At 49.8% G+C, this 15,594-nt stretch overlaps 1 protein-coding gene across 5 annotated transcripts in view; it reads left to right on the top strand.

Moving 5' to 3' along the window:
- The first annotated feature begins 242 nt into the window (after nt 1-242).
- Nucleotides 243-15,594, top strand: part of PTPN3 (protein tyrosine phosphatase non-receptor type 3) — a 123,947-nt gene continuing 108,595 nt past the window's right edge. For 3 of the 5 annotated variants that reach the window (XM_050759533.1, XM_050759537.1, XM_050759536.1), the window contains exon 1: nt 791-893. The gene's annotated coding sequence lies outside the window, so the exon portion shown is untranslated. Of the gene's footprint in view, nt 332-790; nt 894-15,594 lie in introns of those variants that run through there. The other 2 variants (XM_050759534.1, XM_050759538.1) reach the window with 1 other exon arrangement.

Here is a 15,594-nt window from a genome sequence, read left to right on the forward strand (position 1 = left end):
AGGTGCCCAGTCATGGTTGTGGAACGAATGGCTGCATGCATGCGTGAGGGAACTCAGGGCCTGCCCGGAGCTCGGCGGAGAGCCCCGGTGGCCCCAGGAGATGCGTCGGGGCGCGCCAGCCTGGGGCGGGGGCGGGAGAACACCGCAGGCCAGCCCGGACGCCCGCCCCCCGCCCGGCGCGCGGGCCCTTCGCGGCCAGCCCGGCCGGCGGGAACCGCCCGCGGGCGGCACTGGGCATGCTCAGACGGCGGCCAGGTCGCGCCGCGAGCGAGCTTCCGCGCCGCCCGCACGCGCGACCTACCTGGGCGCTCTGCGCCCCCGGATGCTTCAGGTACTGGCCAGTGCGACCCCAGCGAGCCAGGGGCAGGGCGCGGGGCTGCCGGGGGCCGGGGTCGCGCTCGGCGCCACCCCGCCCCCACCCGTCCCTGGGGCGCGCGGCGGACGCGCGGGCGGGCTGGCGGGTGCGGCGGCACCGGGTCCCCGCACCACGTCGGGGCGGGGAGGGGGCGCCCCGCCGCGCTCACCTGGCGGGGCCGGGGCGGGAGGGCGCGGGCGGGGCGCCGGGTGGGGCTCCGCCGGGCGGGCGGGCGGGCGGGCGGCCGGGACGCTGCGCTGGAGCGTGGGCGTGCGGTCCGGCCGGGCAGGGGCGGGCGCAACCCGCGGAGCCCGTGCCACCGGCACCCCCGGAGGACCCCGCGCCGCCGCGACCCCGGCTTGGGGCTCCGAGGGGGCGCACAGCGCGCGGGGAGCCAGCCAAGCGCGGCGGCCAGCGCTTGGCTCCCAGGGTGAATCCGCCTCTCGGCTTTCAAAGATGGCATTTCCTGGGCCTGGCACGAAACTCCAGCGCCAATAAATCCTCCCCGTTCCGCGGGCGATATGGAATGATTTATCAGGTACCTGCGGTGAGACAGCTGCAGAGGGGGGAGTGTATGTGAGAGTGCCCAGCCCCCCGGAAATTCCCATTTTCAGCTACCTAAACTTACTGAGAAGTTGCCGTTGCCTTAAAAATTCATGGGAAGTTGAGACAACTTGACACCTGGGTTTTCCGAGTTGGTGGAAGGAGCTTGTGACTTGGAAACTGGAGACCTCCGTTCAAGTTGGACTCCCCTTTGGCCAGCTAGTGACCTTGGGCAAGTTGTTTAACCTCGCTGGTCCTCAGTTTCCTCTCTTGCAAACAGCTGGTAATAATGCCCACCTCGCTGCTTTGTTTAGTGGCTTAAGTGGGATAAATTATGTGGAGGTGTTTGGCACCGTGCCCGGCACAAAGCTAGCAAGCAGTTGGCGTGATGTGAATTTAATTCGTTTAGAGACCCTCGTGGCTCTCATTTCAGCAGGAAATTAGAATTAGGAAACCATCTTCACGGCCTACTGATGGAGTGACAGACCCTATCTCTGCCCAGGAGAACTTCTGCCGAAGTCAAGGCCTTCGGAAAAGCAATTTAGCCAAATTGTAATCAGAGAGCATCTCCTTTAAAAGCAGTTTTATACATTCAGAAACTCCAGAAGTTGGCAGTTTGGCTTCACTTACAAAAGAGCTGTTTTGTAAGATGATCCATCTTGCAAATGTTTAAGCAGATGATGGGAGAAAGTAAAGCCTGCTTAGGAAGATTTCTGTTCTAAAAAGCTCTCAAATCCAACTTTAAGTGATTATTTAGATCAGGGTTTCTCAGCCTTGCACTATTGACATTTGGGGTTTGATAATTCTTTGTGTCGTGGGCATTGTAGGATTTAGAAGCATCCCTGGTCTGTAGATTGCAGTAGCAATTCCTGTCTCCCAGTTGTTCCAACCAAAAATGCTTCCAGTATTGTCAGATGTCCCCTAGGGAGCAAAATGCCACTCCCGCACCCCTTTAGAAACACCAGTTTAATTCATGCTTTCTGTCATTAGCCTGAGTTGTTTGATAATTTCATCTTGTGCTTTTGTAATAACTAACCTTTGCATAACCTTGTAGAACTTACAGAGTACATTCACCTGTATCATCTCATTTAATCTTTACAACTCTTGTGAGGCTGGTGTCACTCCCATTTTACAGATGAGGACATTGAGGCTCTGAGCAGCCAGTTACACAGTATGTGGTAGAGCTGGGATGTGTAACCCAAGTCTCCTGGTTCCAAGGGCAGGTCTTTTTCTTCTGCATCAAGCTGCCTGCCCCTTTGTTGTATGGAGGCTTTGATATGGATGACTTTCCGGATGATTAAATCAAGATGTGAAGTATATTGGAAGTTGGAAACTTTTTTGAGATTGACTAGTTGAAAATTAACAACAGTAAGCTATTATCTGACAGAGTAGGCCATTCTAGTTAAATATTCTAGTTTATAGCGAGCTCCCATAAATCCCACATGCAGTTAATGGAATACCAATTTGCAGAGAATTAGAGTAGAATAGAACCTGCCTAATACTCTGTATTGGTCCTGCGTTGTCTCTAGTGATTTGCCATCTCCTGAAAAGGACTCATATATGCAAATTAGACATTAGCTGGGGAATGTAAAAGGTCAAGTTACTGAAGGCATTTCAGAGTAGCTGAGGCATTTATTGAACTTCTATATGGCAGATGTAGTGCTGGGTGGGGATGTGGGTTGGACCCCAGAGAATCCAGGGTGCCTGCATCCACTTCCCTGCAGGAAAGGGCAGGCCCTGGTCAGGCCAGACAGGTGGTGGGCCCTCAGACAGCTTGGAGCAGTAGAAAAAGCCCAAGGTACCATGGAAGCAGATTCAGGATCCCATACCATATCATCAGTCATGTCTCTGAGCCCTCGATTCATCTTTTATCATACAGAAGATACTCTGGTAGTTTTAAGCATGCTCATTGAAGTCTCAGAAACCTGGTTAGGGAGGCAAGGTCAGAGACAAATCTTATCCCTGGAAGAAGTTGGGGTTCCAAGGTGGTAACTGGCTTTAGAGAATTGAGACCAACACTTTGTTGGCTGTGAACTGGAAGGTTTCACACACAGTGGGGTTTGTTGCTGCCAAACCCCACCCCGTTCCCCACCTTGCAGATAAGGAAACTGAGCTGGCAAAGGTGGTAGAGTGGGGCCAGGAGCAAGAGGGACCAATTTTGACCTTCTGAACTACAGGTCCAGGCACGCAAAAGACAACATTTTCTAGGATAGGCATAACCTACCAGAAGGGCTCAGATGGGAGGGAGTGAGAAGACATGGCACCCTGCCTTTCCCCAACCGTCAGGGTTTGTGGTGGTTGAGAAGAGACCAGCAATTTGTGGTCCCTACATCTTTCCCCAGGAGAGCTCACCTTCCAGCATTGTGGTCCTGGAAAGCAGGGACAATGCCTCTTTATCTTTTCCCAAGATCTGTTGTAGAAGCTAGAAAGCTGAAGACACCCAGCACATACCCTGGCCTGGAAGGGCTGGTGGGGGTAGGGTAGCCTACCCAAGCATCAGCTCTTTGTACCAACTCTAATAGAGACAGGAGGTGACCAGGTTAGTGTCCACACTGCTCTTGGCTGGATCCGGGTGACCTCAGAGCCTGATCTTATAGGTGTCTTCTTTCCTCTGGCTGAGAAGGACCTGAGAAATACTTGGTAAGCCCCTGGCTGAAAACTGATCTGGTAATGGGTTCTAAGACCCAGAAATCTTGCATCTCCAGCGCTTCTGCTTGTGTGTGCACCTGAAGCTTCCCACTGCCCCCAGGTTAACTTATTATTCCAAGACCAGGTGTGAGCACAGATTTAACAGCAAATTGAGACATTTATTGAGTCTCTACCATGTGTTAGGCCATAGGGCTACAGAGGTGAACACTGAACCCCTGCCTTCATGGTGTATTTGGGAAGACAGTGACGTTTGTGTGTGTGTGTGTGTGTGTATGTGTGTCTCCATCCATTTGTCCATGGTCCTGTAAGTGCTTTAAAAGGATAAGCTAGATGCAGGAGACACCAGAGGATGCAGCCATTCATTCCCATGGGCATCAGGAGACACTGTGGGGAGTAGTTCTAACCATGGGGAGAAGTTCTAACTTCAAGGCTTAATTTGAATTAAGCCTCAAAGTTAGGAACAAGATGGCATTTGGGGCAGGCAAAACAGCAGGGGCAAAGGCATGAAGAGACTTTGTGGATCGTAGGCATGGTGACTCTTCTCCAAGTCCAGTCTGGTCTTTTTTGTTTTTTGAGACAAGGTCTCTGTCATCGGGCTGGAGTGCAGTGGCCTGATCATGGCTCAAGCAGTCCTCCTTGTACCTCGCACCTGGGACTCCAGGCATGTGCCACCACATCCAGCTAATTTTTTATTTTTTGTGGAGACAAAGTCTTACTATGTTGCCCAAGCTGGTCTCGAACTCCTGAGCTCAAACGGTCCTCCTGCCTTGGCCTCCCAAAGTGTGGCGATTACAGGTGTGAGCCACCACACCCAGCCAAGTCCAGCCTCTTGGTGTTCACTAGTGCAGAACCCACCTGCTGTGGTTAGGGTCTGCCTTATCTCTGGGTGGGCCAGGCCTCACCCAGCCAGGGCTAAGTGCCTATTCTCCTTGATTCTCCTTGTTTTCACCTGGATGGGAGCAATGTCACTGTGTTGTCTTTGAGGCAGGAGTAACTTCTGCAGGGATGCCTCTGGTTTTAGTTATCAGCACTCATCTGTACTTATTGGTTGCCACACGCTGTTGTGAGTGCTCTCCAAATATTAACTTAATTCATTTAATCTTCACAGCAACCCTGTGGCCAGGCTGCCTCTCAGGTACAAGTGGGGGGGGCTGAACTCCTCTGCCCAGTGTATGTCCCTCTGTGGGTGATGCTCTGATTGTGGCACGGCCTCTCTTGGCCGCCTTTACATAGATGTGCTGGGAAACAGCCCAGTCTGAGTTGCAATGGAGCACTGACCCCATTTCCTTTAGGGGGCCGGCAGGACTCTGCTGACTACATTTTCTGAACCAAAGAGTGGGATCTGTAGTGTGAAAAAAGAATGTGTGTGCCACTGCTTTGTGCAAGAGGAGGCCTGAGAAGTGTTTGGATACTGAGAGAGTGGAATTTTTGAAACATTTTGATGGTTTATGTGGAAAGTTAGGACAGAGGATTTGAAATCGGGATAGTCCTGGAAAATTCAGGTCCCATGATTTACTGTTAGGATACACAAGCTTTTAGTAAATGTTTAAGCAGTGTAGAGTGAAGTGAATTTTTTGTACTGAGCCCTAATAGGGAACAAACAGTGCTTTTTAGCCTCAAAATCTTACTGATTCCTTCCAGCCCCATTTTACAGATGGGGTGAGAAAAGTGAGGCTCAGAGAGGTGAAGTAACCACCAGAGGGCACAGTGTTTGTAAGCAGTGCAGGCGAGATTTGTCTTTTTGTGGTTTTTGTTTGTTTTTTAAATATAGAGACTGGGTCTCGCCATGTTGCCAGGCTGGTCTTGAATTCCCGGGCTCAGCTGATCTTCCTGCCTCGGCCTCTCACAGTGCTGGAATCACAGGCATGAACCACTGTGCCTGGCTGCAGCCAACATTTGAACCCAAGTCTGTGCCTAGACAAATCATCTGTTGTCAAAGTCAAATAAAATATAAAAACAGATATTTCTCTAAATTTAAAACGTTTTGCTTGTGAAGTAAGAATAATAATTTGGGAAATCTATACAGACCAGGTGGTCTTTGATTTGGAAAACAAAGAGAAGGTTGGGAGTGTTATTAGAATGAGAAATGTTACGTATTGTTTTGAAAAAAAAAATGGCCATTGGCACTAGAGAAGCTCTTCGGGAGCTGGCAAGCTCTGATTGTTGCATGACGGTGGTAGATAAAACTAGACTTAGAATCACAGCAATTTGTTTCAGTAGTTATTAAATAAAACTGATTTTAGGTTGTAACAGGCAGTTTTAGCAGCCAGGCTTGCAGAGAATTTTATTTTTGGAGCAATGTTATGTGCCCTGAGTATTTTTCCCCTAGCCTCTCGACTCTGATTTAGTTGGACATGACAATAATGACCCAACTGTGTAATCAACTTCCACCCTGTAAAATGAGAATCATAATGGCACCTATTCCCTTTAAGTTGACTGTCGTAAATGAGCTAATGTGGAAAACCAACTAAGGCAAAACTTGGCATAGAAAACGGGTTCCTCACTTTGTGGTCAGACCCCTGACCCTCCAGACAAGCACTTTGATCTGTGTCCAGTGCTGAGTCGCTGTGGGTGAGTAAGGGTCCCTCCCCAGCCAGAACCACAGGTCCTGGTTCTCAGGACTGAAGGGATGTTCCAAGAGGAAGCATCCAGGACTGTGCAGGGGCCATGGCTGCCTGAACACTGTGCTGATGAGGGGCCCCTGGTGTAGGAGTGGGGTTGGAGACCTGGCCCATGCGTGCCACCTCCCTCAGCCACATCAGCTTAAGGGCTAGCCCAGAGGTTCTCAGTGAGGGAAGCAGCAACCAGCTCCATCAGCTGTCTTTTGACTACCAGCCACTATTGGGCCTGGGGAGGGGAGGTTAGCCTCCTGAGCTCAGTCTTCCCCACTGGTTCCCCCCCAGTTCCCTCCCCTGCTCTGGTAATCAAATGCATACATGGTTCTTGTAGAAAATAAAAGTGTCAGGGAACACAAGAAAAATTATGCACGATGCTTCTCATGAAAGCAGCTGGTCCACTCTCAGCACTGCCGCGATCTGCACATGCCCTCTCCCGCTTCCAGTGGATTCTCTACTCTGCAGACGAAGGAGTCTTCCATACACACCTATTTCTCTCAAAATGAAGACAAAGCTGATCTCTCGGCATCTCCTGCAGGCCCTATGTTCATGCTCTTTCCAGCCCTCACCTCACTGTGCTCCTTCCTGCTGCAGGGACTGCAAGAGCTTGGGACCTTCTCCCCCTCCCCACTGATTACTTCATCCTGTGTGTCTCAGCTCCATGATTGCAGAACCTTTGCTCACCTTCCTGACTTGAGTTAAATTGTTGCTATAAATGTTCATGCCACCAGATCTCTCTCTATTATAGCACTTTTCCTAGTGGCAATTTTGCAGTTAATTAGTGTAATTATTTGTATTAGTACCTGTCTCCCAGCTACACTATAAGCTGTGTGAAGGCAGGGTCTTTTTTTAAAAAAAAAAATTTCTAAGTTTTATTTTTTTTTCTTTTATTGACTTATTTTGATCCAATTCAGACCCATAGGAAAATTGCAAGAATAAATCAAAAAAGTCCCATAAACTCTTCACCCAGATTCCCCAAACATTATCATTTTATTCTATCCCTGTATATATATATATATCTTTCCTGAACCATTTGAGGATTATTTATCGATGCCTCCTTTCCCCCTACATTTATTTCCTAAAAGCAATGATATTCCATAACTACAAATTTTAGAATCAATAAATTAATATTGATACAACATCGTTTACCTAATCTATGAACCTTAAGTTTTATATACTGTTTTTTTTTCTTTTTTTTTGAGAGAGAGAGTCATCCTCACTTTGCCACCCAGGCTGGAGTGTGGTGGTGTGATCTCGGTTCACTGCAACCTCTGCTTCCTGGGTTCAAGCAATTCTCCTGTCTCAGCCTCCCAAGTAGCTGGAATTACAGGTGTGTGCCACCATGCCTGGCTAATGTTTGTATTTTTTGTAGTGACGGAGTTTCACCATGTTGGATGCTGGTCTCGAACTCCTGACCTCAAGTGATCCGCCCGTCTGAGCCTCCCAAAGTGCTGGGATTACAGGCCTGAGCCACCACGCCTGGCCTAGATGTTAAGTTTTGCCATTGTCTTAGTGATGTCCTTTTTTTTATAGCCAAAAACAAACAACTCTTATAAATAGGTTGCGTACGGTTGTCATGTCTCGTTAGTTTCCTTTAAACTAAAACAGTTCCCCAACTGTTCTTTGTCCTTCAGGACCTTGACTTTTTTTGTCGTCATTTTTCCAAGATGGAGTCTCGCTCTGGCGCGATCACAGCTCACTGCAGCATTCGACTCTGGGTTCAAGCGATTCTCCTGCCTCAGCATCCTGAGTAGCTGGGATTACAGGCATGCACCACTACACCTGGCTAATTTTTTGTATTTTTAGTAAAGACAGGGTTTCTCCATGTTGGTCAGGCTGGTCTCGAACTCCCGACCTCAGGTAATCTGCCCACCTCGGCCTCCCAAAGTGCTAGGAGTACAGGCATGAGCCACTGTGCCCAGCTGGACCTTGACGTTTTTGGAAAGTACAAGCCAATTATTTTGTAGAATGCCCCTCACATTGAGTCTGTTTTAACTCACCATTTTGTCCCCAGTGCCGATGCCAAGCACAGTGCCTGGACTGTCAAATGCACTCAGTAAATATTCGTTGAACGAGGAGAAGGAGAGATGGAAGGAGGTGCAAGGGGAAAAGTCAGCAGGTTTTCTGCTTTCTTCCACCTGCAAGCCTTTCCCTGCTAAGCGATTTTTTTTTTTTTTTTTTTTTTTGAGATGGAGTCTCGCTCTGTCACCCAGGCTACAGTACAGTGGCACGATCTCAGCTCACTGCAACCCCTGCCTCCTGGGTTCAAGTGATTCTCCTGCCTCAGCCTCCCGAGTAACTGAGATTACAGGTGTCCACCACCACGCCCGGCTAATTTTTTGTGGTTTTTTTTGTTTTTTTTTTTTTTTGAGATGGAGTGTCTCTCTGTCGCCCAGGCTGGAATGCGGTGGCTGGATCTCAGCTCACTGCAAGCTCCGCCTCCCGGGTTTACGCCATTCTCCTGCCTCAGCCTCCCGAGTAGCTGGGACTACAGGCGCCCGCCACCTCACCCGGCTAGTTTTTTGTATTTTTTAGTAGAGACGGGGTTTCACCATGTTAGCCAGGATGGTCTCGCTCTCCTGACCTCTTGATCCGCCTGTCTCGGCCTCCCAAAGTGCTGGGATTACAGGCTTGAGCCACCACGCCCGGCCTGGATGTTGTTATTTAGTTGCAGTCATACTGTATACAGGTTTGAATCCTGCTGTTTTTATAACAAAGCTTTCCCCCAAAAAGAGAGGCTTCCTGAGAAGATAGTGAGCTTGCTGCCCTTGCAGGTATGTAAGCAGAAGCCAGATGACGGTTTGGCAGGGATACTGGAGAGGCGAATGGAACGTTTGATGAGGGGTGAGACTCATCAGGTTGGGGGTCCCTGCTAATCTTGGGTAGCCTTCTCTAACGTCAGCTCTGACTTCACAGGCCTAGGACCCCAAGAACAGTGCAACTAGAATTTATCATCCCAACCAGAACAATCTGAGAATGAAAAGGGGTGCTGTTAATAATTGCACCTGACTGACGGGCCTCAGCCGGGACTGCCCTAGGTAAATCCGGACGTGTGGTCACCCTATTTAAGAGTGACTTCGAGGTTGAGATCAGTGCAGGGTGGGCCAGCATAGAAAACCCTCTAGCACTAGGAATCTTCTACCTGGATAAAGACAAAACTAATCTCTGCGTGGCCTGCAGGCCTGATGTTTGTGGCTTTGGTCCCCACTCCTCTGTGGTCCCACCTCCAGTGGGATGCCACTCCCCAGCTTTGTGCCTGCCACACCGGCCTTTTGTCAGCCCTCACCTCACTTTGGTACCTCCCTGCCACTAGGACTGGCAGAGTCTGGGACCTCACTCGCATACCCAGGCTGGAGGGAGGAGCAGGGACAGAGTTTATGATAGATGGACCGGGAGATGAAGAAGCCAGCTGTGCTTCCCACTGACCAATTTCTAATAGAATTTAAGAGCTGGGGTGTGTAAGCAAAGAAGGGCAGGAGGCAGGAGTCACCCTAGACCTTATCTTCTTTCCTCTAGTGCTCACACTTCCACCTCTTCTTCCTGCACCAACGCCCACATCCCTGTTCCAGCCCTAGTTCTGAGATCATGACTAAGTCACTGACCTTTGGCAAAGGCAGGGAAGCAGGTGGCATTGGGGACCCGGGCACAAGAGGATGGGCACTGGATGAACAGTAGGTGCAGACAGGGACTTGGATGCAGAGAAACCAGGCAGGAAACCAGCATCTAGGGATCCCAGTAACAAGGTCACTACAGGGCCATTTATCAGGAAGCCTAGATTTGTAATACCAAGTGCCCAGACTCTCAGTCAAGGGGTCAGGCTGTGGGATCCATAGAATCTGGTTCTTTAACTTATTTTCTGCCTAGAAGAAAATACAAACCTTACCTTCGTGGATTACAAATTATTATAGGATGAAAATGTGAAGATAATGGAGCTGTTTTCTGGGAAGCATCCCAGTCATGTGAACTTTAAGAACACTGTCCAGTGCAGTCACGTTTTTATTACTCTAGGCATCAGCAGCTTTAATGGAAAAGCCAGTTAGTAAAGGAATGTTCCAGTTCTTAGAATGCAAGATACTAGTACTGCTGAATGTTGGAAAGATTTTCTGGTTAACTATGTTATTAGATTTTACTGCTTAAAAATGTACTTTCAGCCGGGTGCGGTGGCTCATGCCTATAATCCTAGCACTTTGGGAGGCCGAGGCAGGTGGATCACCTGAGGTCAGGAGTTTGAGACCAGACTGGCCAACATGGCAAAACCCCGCCTCTACTAAAAATACAAAAAAAATAGTGCTGCTGGGCGCCTGTAGTCCCAGCTACTTGGGAGGCTGAGACAGGAGAATCACTTAAACATGGGGTGTGGGGGCGGAGGTTGCAGTGAGCCAGATCATGCCACTTCACTCCAGCCTGGGTGAAAGAGCGAGACTCCATCTCTAATAAAGAAAAAAAAGTAAGTACTTCCCTCCTCCCTCCAACCCCACACAGCTGCTTAAAAGCATTTAGTTTGGGGTCACTTTTTATAGGAAGAGCATGTCACACAGTGTCAGAACTGGAAGGGACCTTAGAAAAGCCTTTTCCGCTCCCTCTTTTGTGGATGGAGAAACCGAGGCTCTGCATGGGGTGTAACATACTCAAGGGCACATAGTCAATAGCAGAGCAAGAATGGTACCCATGTCTCAGAATTTCCAGCCCCCAGATCTTGGGTGTGTTTTCTACATCTCATCCAAGGAAGTTTATCAGATGAGCCATGTATTTTTAATTATTTTGTTAATACCTTTTGGCATTTCTCTGGCGACAGAAATAAGTTGTATTGGCATTGAAGCAGTTAGGCATTTCTTGCTGAGTTTCTCTATGTAGAAGTTGCTAGGCTATCTTTTTTTTCTTTTCGTTTTCATGTAGAAAAGATTATATATACCTTCCACTGAATTTCCATATCCTGTAGTGGTGTTTCTCAAACTATAGCACATCAGAATTACCTGGAAGGCTGGAAGGCTGGTTAAAAGAGGCTGTTAGGCCCCACCCCCAGAGCGTGTGATTCTCTTGGTCTGAATCAGAGCCTCTGGTGAGGCCGGAAGTTTTGCATTTCTAACAAGCTCTCTGGTGATGCCACTCGTTTGGAAGCCAGGGACTGCCCTTTGAGGTCTGCTGCCCAGGGTTTCATGGCACTTTTAGATAATATGCTCTGCGCTTTGTGGCCAGAGGGGCCCTCCCTGCTCTTGCCACAATGGCCAGGGACTGCTCACTTGTTAAGACCAGAGGCAGGTTCTCATATCTCAGCCCATTTGGTCAGAGAGAAATTCCTCTCTGTTCCAGGGCTTCTGTGATGCTCCTCTTCCCTCCTACCTTCCAGCCCACCTTAGCTCTTCCTCTGCTGCCTGTTCCCTTTATCCTCTGCTCTTACTGTCCTGCCGGCCTTTTCAGGTAAACTCAGTTGGTTCTATCAGCAGGGGCTCACAGGTCTGTGTCTCCAGCCTGATCATCTCTGGGTATATTAGTCCATTCTCACGCTGCTAATAAAGACATAACCCGAGACTGCGTAATTTGTAAAGAAAAGGAGTTTAATTGACTCACAGTTCCGCAGGGCTGGGGAGGCCTTGGGAAAGTTACAATCATGGCGGAAGGGGAAGCAAACACGATGACCTTCACACAGCGGCAGCAAGGAGAAGTGCAGAGGAAAAGGGGGAAAAGCCCCTTATAAACCCATCAGATCTGGTGAGAACTACCACAAGAACAGCAGCATGGGGGTAACTGCCCGCGTGATTCAATTACCTCCCACCTGGTCCCTCCCATGATACGTGAGAATTATGGGAACTACAACTCAGTGAGATTTGTGTGGGGACGCAGCCAAACCATATCACTGGGCATTTCCAATCCTGTGTATATCACATCTGCACAACTCCTCATGAGTGCCCCCAAGGCCCCTCCTCTGCATTTCTGGAACAGAGCTCATCACCTTCTTTCTTAAAAATGCCCTCTCCACTAGTCCTCTCCACATAGTCTTCCTGCTTAGAAACCTAAGGTCACTCTTCACTTGTCCCCCACACCTTAGAAATCCCTTCTTGAGTCCACTCCTCTTTTCCACTCCACCCGAACTGAGTTTGCTCACTTCTCCCATTTGCCTCTTTTGCTTACTGTCACAAATAGGCCCCTTGCGCCTGTACCTCCTTCACACAGCTACCAGAAAAACGTTCCCTTAAAAAGCACAGAAGATCACCTCATTCTGTGCGGGCTCCATCTGGCCTTGCTTTTCCCCGTCTTTTCTCCAACCCCGCAAAATGTACGCTGTAAGCCAGGGCTTCACAAGCTTTCGTGTTAAAATGCAAATACATACTCAGCAGGTCTGGGCTGGGCCCTATACTCTGCCTTTCCAGCACCCTCCCAAGTGGTGCCAGGATGGGGTCCGTAAGCCACCACATGTTGAGTGGCTGGATTCTAGGGGAGATCTGTGTTTCACAGAGTCCTGCAGACCTGTCTTCACTCTGTTCATAGTGCAAGAATTTCTGAGTTTTGTGTTGTAACTGTAATGTTTTCTGTTGTATGTAAAATTAACCTTAAATGTTTTCAATCGTAAACTTAGATTTGCTGTTGCAGTGGTTATTTGCTATTGAAAGAATTTTCGAAGACCAGGAAGGGCTTCAGTTTTCTTCAGAGTTACTAAATAGGTCCAGGTGCATGGGTGTATGGGGGTCAGGGATGGGTCTTGAGAATGTTTTTCCTTTAAAGGGGTACACACTGCCAAGGGGTTCCCTCTCGTGAGCTGCTCCAGGACAGAGGCTCTCCCTTACTCAGTCTTCTCAGGATGGGTGGTAGAAGGGGAAGGAAAAGAGTCTGGTTTCCATAGGAGGAGGTGAGTGTGGAAACTGATAATTCCGGCAGGGAAGACTGGGCGGGGAAGGGGAGCTCTCCTAGGGAAGGTGCTGCCAGTCACAGAAGAGGGTGAGCATCTGGGGGCTGGATCTTATATGACTCTTTTTATTTTTATTTTTTATTTTTTTAAAGACAGAGTCTCACTCTATCACCCAAGCTAGAGTGCAGTGGTGCTATCATGGCTCACTGCAACCTCCATCTCCCAGGTTCAAGTGATCTGCCCACCTCAGCCTCCCAAGTAGCTGGGATTACAGATGCACACCACCACGCCTGGCTACTTTTTGTATTTTTAGTAGAGATGGGGTCTCACCATGTTGCCCAGGCTAGTCTTGCACTCCTGGACTCAAGTAATCCACCCACCTTGGCCTCCCAAAGTGCTAGGATTACAAGTGTGAGCCACTGCACCTGGCCTTATATGACTCTTGATAAGGCTTTGCTGTTGAGGAGCCAGCTGGGGAAACCACTGGTAGGCATGCCTGGGAGCCAGGCTTTGTCCTAGTGCAGGATGGGGGGTCACAGAGGGCTGAGGACTGCGTGAGGATGAGTGGGCAGGAGGTAGAGCCATGTGCACCTGGGAGAGTCAGGATCTTGCCACAGCAGGAGGGTCAGAGAAGCAAGTCCCAGGTAAATGTGGGGTGAGGGAATGGGATGGATATCAAACAAGGGTGCTGCTGACTTTGACCAGCCTGCTCCAGAAACCTCACTACCCTCCTGCGGCCTCTGAAGTGCAGGCACCTCAGTCCACCACTGAAGAGTTTTTCAGGGTCTGGTCTCTGCCTCCTCTCCCACGTGTCCTCCGTGACTTTTGCCCCTCAGTTCTAGCTCCCACCCAAGGGGCTGTTCCTCACTTCAGATTCAGATGTCCGTCCTCACCTCCAAGCTTCCACAGAGGTGGCTTGGCCAGGCTGCCGTGCTCAGTGTTAGCTCTCAGCACAGGTGGTGAGCCTGGGACCGTCACTGGGCCCCCAGTCGCTCACTCCAGGGCCCTGCTCGAGCCTCCTGAGTCTCGGCCTCCACCTCTCCACATTGGAATGCCAGTGGTATCGCCACCTCACAGGGTCGTGTGATGATCCCGTTTTGACAGAGCAGCATGCTAGGTACTCAGGCAGTACTGGCTCAGCTGTCTGGACAGAGGGACTGCCTTTGGACATGTGTCCACAGCTTGAGGTGGAGAGAGCTGTGGTTGGTGTGTACCACCCAGGGCAGGGTGGGGCTCAGGCGATTTTGCCTGAGGTGGACACTCCAGAGGTTGGCGTTAGTTCACTGCGTAGATGTTGAAGGCATCAAAAGATGGCAGCTGGCGACAGAGTGAAGAGGAGGAAGTTGGAATTGGGATGGAGAGCACAGCCTGTCACACTTTATGCAAAATGATTCAGATTCTGTAGGTCAGGTGTGGGGCCTGAGACTGCATTTCTAACAGGCACTCAGTGATGATGAAGCCACTGGTCCAGAGACTGCACTTTGAGCAGCATTCATCCAGAACATGACTAATGATGGGGAGCCTTGTGGAGGAGAAGGTAGAGAAAAAACATGCACAGCTTAAAGTATAGCCAGCTTTCTGCCTGGCTGCTTGGAGACACCTCAAATGGGCAGGTGTATCCAGGCGTCTGGGGTCCGTTGGGTTCTATTGGAATCAGATTGTGGGTGATGATGAAGACTGATTGTAAAAGTCCGGTGAGAGCTTTGGGAGATATATGGAGTGATTTGATTTTGTTGCTTGATATCACATCCCTCACAGTCTGGCTTCACAGTTATATCCTCCTTAGGAGGCATCGCTTTCTGCCAGAGGTTGAGCCATGGTCACACCCTAGAAGGTCCTCTGTCTTAGCACTCCCCACCTGGAAAGCTGTGATTTGTACATCTCCCTCTCTCTGATTGGTCTGTGAGTTCCCAGAGAGCTAGGACCTGAGACAGCCTCTTAACCTCGTCCTTCAGCACCTGCCTCACAGCCGGTGTTAGAGAGAGGGGTGGATGCAGGTTTTGAAGGAAGAATGAGTAAAGCCTATGATCAAAAGGGAAGCAGGAGAGCCCAGCACTGAACCGGGGCACTGGAGCCTGTCGCTGTGGACAGGAGGCCCAACTACAGCATTAGCCAGGCCTTTGGTGAAATTGCCAGGAGCGTGGTCTAAAGGGGACTCGCATATTGGGCATCAGCTCTGAGGAGTGAGGGCTGGGCCGTGAGTTCTCTGAAGGAGTGGAGGGCTCCACGGGGGAATGGCAGTTTCAACCAAGAAGCTATCATGTTGATCTGGGAGCCAAGAGAAAACCTAGTTTTCTTCTGCTGCCTTCAGGAGGGGGAGGACAGGTGCCCAGATATATGCAGACTGGGGATCAAGACTTTTCTCCCTGTGCATTAGGTCACCGATAGCAGCTCTTCCCAAGGCTGAGTAGAAGCAGCAGATAGGGCTCCAATGCGGGGCAGTGTCTAGAGCAGCCCACAGCCTTAGCACCTGTGAGTGCTGAGGAGGACCCTGAGGGTTAATGTCAGTTTCATTTTCCTGAGGAGGAAATGGAATCTCAGAGAGGTTCAGTAACTGGTCCAAAGCCATAGATCTGGGAAGTGCAGGA

The sequence above is a fragment of the Macaca thibetana genome, chromosome 15 (genome assembly GCF_024542745.1).
Source record: "Macaca thibetana thibetana isolate TM-01 chromosome 15, ASM2454274v1, whole genome shotgun sequence".
NCBI classification, from domain to species: Eukaryota; Metazoa; Chordata; class Mammalia; order Primates; family Cercopithecidae; genus Macaca; species Macaca thibetana.